General features: G+C 35.2%; 1 long non-coding RNA gene across 1 annotated transcript; it reads left to right on the top strand.

The window, feature by feature from the left end:
• The first annotated feature begins 3,756 nt into the window (after nt 1–3,756).
• On the top strand, nt 3,757–4,442 carry LOC138126942 (uncharacterized). Its single transcript, XR_011158009.1, has 2 exons — nt 3,757–3,973; nt 4,023–4,442. It is a non-coding gene; the product is annotated as an uncharacterized lncRNA (long non-coding RNA).
• The last annotated feature ends 311 nt before the right edge of the window (nt 4,443–4,753 follow it).

Here is a 4,753-nt window from a genome sequence, read left to right as displayed (position 1 = left end):
CAACTTGTCTGCCACCTAATATCTCATAATGTTGTAGAACCTGAGCGATAATGATAATTTTTGTGATTTGGGTTTTAGGATTTTCCGAAGTTTGTTAAAAGTTTTAACACATTTTCACGCTAATGCAAACTATCTAAAATATTAACAAAGTGAAAGAAAAGGTGTGCCACTCGTAAAACAATATGCCAGAGAGCTACATTAAAATTTCAACGTCTCCAGATACTGTGGACTTTTTATATAAACGGATGCGGTTAAAAGCTCTGTGGCCATATTAAAACAAGTGCCTCGCGCCGTTTTCATAATTGATGGATTGAGTGGACTCCTCCTATGGTGCATTAGAATCCATTTAAAAATTAAATTCGTTCCGTGCAGCATTATAAAAATGTTCATTTAGAATTTATAGAAAAAAAAGAGCAGTCGGTCGTAAAAAGGGATTATGTTTGATAGGTTGTCGCAAATTTAAAATTTATCCCTTAGTGGAAAAACATCCGACAGGAAAGCAAAAGTAGAATGAAGAGCTATAAAAAGTAAGGATCCCCCAAATATTCTAAAAAGCCCACGAATCGCTTGGTAGGGGAATTACTGGAAGTTGCGACGACACCGGAAGATTCTCTGAGGCTCAGTGGTCGTCTTTGCTCCGGTCATAAGAGCCTAGCACTCCCGGGGGCCCCATTTTACTCGCTCTAAGAGCCATCCAACGCGTTTACACCGACCGGTCTTAACATATCGACTACACAAGACGTCGAGAAACCACTTGCCTTTCAGATAACAGACGGTTATGAACGGCAGCCTCTTCGAGGGCCCTCTAAACACCTTAATATGCACTTATTTACTTTTACTTCGTCTCTATGAAATTTTAAAGCTGACGAAAAAAGTGAAAAATTGCGGCTTTTTCGCTAAACACGTCGTTACAATATCCTGAAGATCATTTACCCAAATGTGAAATCCTTTCGAGTTTCTCCACAAAATTATCCTACATAAGACGGTTGAAATAAATTTGCATAACCCCCACTTTTGATAATAAATCGCTACCACACTACTTAGCACCGAGCTTCCTTCTAACTGAATTTCAACGTAAATGATGTTAGATGAAGCTGGTGTTTACGAACGTGTTTCTTTAAATGGTGGCAGTTAATTAAACTCCTTAAGGAAAATCTGTGTGTGGTTAATTCAGAACGCGCTTGTACACGACACACATATAATTCCCCACATTATAAGGCAACTGAATTAAGAAGATTCACCATTTTCCTTTTGCGTATCGCACGATCACATCCGAATATCCAAATGAAGGAGACGCCAACGTCACAAAGACATCAACATGCCAAATTATTTTAATCATTTCTACAGCTGAACATTTGTTATCCAAGGACTGTTTGAAACTCGATGTATTTTTTTTTATTTAATAGTGACATTTCTAACAGCTATCCATCGATTGCTTTCATCAGTCAAACTAGTAGGTCTATTAGAACAGCTTACAACAAAATTATCCAATTTATCACTTCTGACATTATTCTGGACTGTAAAGTCTGACACAAAAGTACATGAACGAAATTGTCACTAATGGATATTCAAAACTTAGAGATTATTTAGAAGATGACAACTAATTGATCAATTTGTTTCATTTTGTTGTTTGTTCTACATTTCGCTTTATTCTCATGTATGTGTTATAATAATGTTCAAAATAATTTGTGGTCAGATGACGTGGTGCTTGCTTTTGTTTCCGTTAACGTATGGCGCAGCTTCATCAGCTGTCAAATATTTCGTGAAACAGGAAGCGTAGAACGAAATAATGGAAGTGGACGATCATCGATACGTATTTCAGAAACCGTTGAAAGAGTTTGGAAAATTAAAAAAATGAACCGAAAACTATCACAACAAAAAAAGGTGTGATCAAAATGAGATTTGTGAACTAAAAAGGCGACCTACATTTGGAAAAGAGAGAGAAAACCACACATTTATCTTATTTATAAGACTCGTTATGTATTTTATTACTTGATTACAAAACTATCCAAAACTTGATCAACATTTAAAACGTAAACCTTAGCATTTCACGTCTTCACATAATGTTACTGGTGTGAGGAATTTTTTGAAACTGTATTTCAATGTATATTCGACTGAATTTTTTTTAGTGCCAAACTTGACTCGTCGGAAGCGAAGTTGTTGCCTTCTGTACCGGGTGGGGCATCGTATACGCGCACCCGAGAAATCGCGACTTCTAATTAAATAAAAGTGTCGAAATTTTTTACACTTATCTGGCTATTGGTAAGGTACATTTCATAATTTTTTGATAATGTTTCACTTACAAACAAAGCCAAAAAAAAATTAAATGTAAATTTCAACCAAAAAGTCAAATTCTGATTTTTATCGAAATCAGCGGAAAAAAACACCAATTAGATTTTGAATTAAACGCTGTTTTACATTTCAACTTTCAAAATCATTTTTATTTATGACCTGCTACTTGTGCTGTCGTAAATTTAGGTGACAATGGAAACTGTCAAATTTATGGTAAAAAGGTTTAAAACGGTGGGCAATACCTTTTGTTGGGAAATTATACCATTGTGCTATAAATCACGCGTCTGGTTTGCGTTTAAATAAAAAAGCGAATTATTTAGCTAACCAAGTCAAAATTTGTAATTGTGCCACCAGGGTTTGATGCGCTAGCAGATACAGATTCATTTAGTGTAAAAACTTTATAGGTAAATTAACAGTTAATTTGAGAAAACTAATAAAACTGTTACGGCCTTATTTATTAACAAAAAAAAACAGAATGTGTCGTAAAGACGCACGATAGAAGTGAAACTTTTGTATTACAGGGAAACATTGTAATTATTCTTCAATCACTTTTAAATAGCATATTCACAACAAAATTGTATATTTTAATGAAGAAAATAAATTATAAACAACATAACACTAAACAATATCGAAATGCGTAACTCATTGTTCATTTTTAAGCCTCCAAATTAAAGAGACGACATTATCGATAAATGCCGTGAGTGTGACAAAGACAGAAGTATACACAATTTTGAGGGATGTTTGTATCGTGTCAAACAGATTAACTTACATTTAAGTGAGATGGAAATATTGGCGCAACCGTTGTGCGAGACACTGCTCCCATTCGACCAGATGCGAGAATGCATTTAGCGCGTGGCCAAAGCACCCTAACTCTTTAAGCGCGGATTTTAAATATTGAAAATTAAAACGCCGACTACACCTGACCTGACCTGAAAAATGATGTGACAGCGTCCTTATATCGAAAAGAACTATTATTTTGCTATTTTGCACGTTTGAACCTGATATCTGGGGCCGCCGCAATTTCTGATCACGCGCCGGCGCAGCTGTGCCAGTGCTTTGGCTACGCGCTAAATGCATTCTCGCCGACCGCATAGTGTTTACCCCCACCACTTTTCGTCACATAAAAAGGTTGCCGATCAGAATTTCAAGACCCTCCCATAAAAAGTTTCACTTCAAAAGTTTCACTTCAAAAATTTTTTAAAAATTCTCAAATATACCTTACCAATAATTAGTTAGGTATATAAAATTTCGACAATTTAATTTAATTAGAAGTCGCGATTTCTCGCGTGCGCGTATACGATGCCCCACCCAGTATAACACTTAACACTAAATGCAATACCTAGCTATTCCCGAAAGCCAAATACGTACGTATTATTTAAAAGAATTTCAGAACTTATCTCATTTTTTGTACCCTACAGACATCATTTTCAGCTGCTCCTTACCATATTTTAGTGACTTTACTATATGCCATTCACGATGTTTTGGCATAAGGGGAGGCTATGATTTCATTTTTTAACGTTGGATACATGTTTGATTTCTGTCATCTCTGCTGTCACTAAAGTGCCTGACATGCGGACCTATCAAAATGAACGTAACATGTTGCCGAATTTACCGTAATCATAATTAAGCGACATTAAAACGTATTGATGGTGTTTGTATTAGACTGCAGAACATATTTTCAGTAAGTTACAGTGAAGTCAAGTTCTTTTTATGTATAAATTCAATCGTAGGTGAGTACAAGATAAATATGTAGCACGGATAGTGAAGGAAGAAACAACGACCCAATTGAAATGGCACAGGGGTTTTGTAAGCCCTATTATAACTTCGCGATAGAGTTGTGAATTTATGGCTTGAGTCTATTTTAAAATGTACTCCTGAAATTTGCCAACATTTTTGTAGATATTGTGAAGAACTTATTTCGGAAGATTGGGCAAAATTAATGAGAAATCTTTCATTTGAAAACGTTCTTCCTTTAATAATTTCATTAGGAGAATCTGACTCGGAATTTGATGCAGGTAATGATGATTCAGAATTTTCTAATGAAATTATGGAAGTTGAATAGTTTTGTTCTTTTTTTTGTCATGGACGATGGGTGTGTAAATATTTTGCAGAAAGATTCGAATAAAGTAAGGCTTAATAAGTAGGTACAAGATTTTATACAATCTAGTTCTAGGAACGTTTTGGTTAAAATAAAAAATTCATTGACAAGTTACTAACTGGTTGGTTAAGACACTGTATAGGTGGGTTATCTAAGTGGTGCAGGAGCCACTTTAACTTTCGGTCCCGGTCCCTACTATTCTGTAGTCTGTTCAAGTCAGTTTCCTGTTTTGTTAAATTGGATTAAAAATGTGTGAGTATTTTATATTGCAAACTAGTAAAACTGACAACAATGCACTAGACAATGACGCAGTTTATAACCTCAAACTTAGAAAAAAATAACCTAATTCAACAGACAGCTTTA

The sequence above is a fragment of the Tenebrio molitor genome, chromosome 3 (genome assembly GCF_963966145.1).
Source record: "Tenebrio molitor chromosome 3, icTenMoli1.1, whole genome shotgun sequence".
Taxonomy (NCBI): domain Eukaryota; kingdom Metazoa; phylum Arthropoda; class Insecta; order Coleoptera; family Tenebrionidae; genus Tenebrio; species Tenebrio molitor.
The sequence above is the reverse complement of the archived record's forward strand: the minus strand, read 5'-3'. Positions and strand labels throughout refer to the sequence as shown.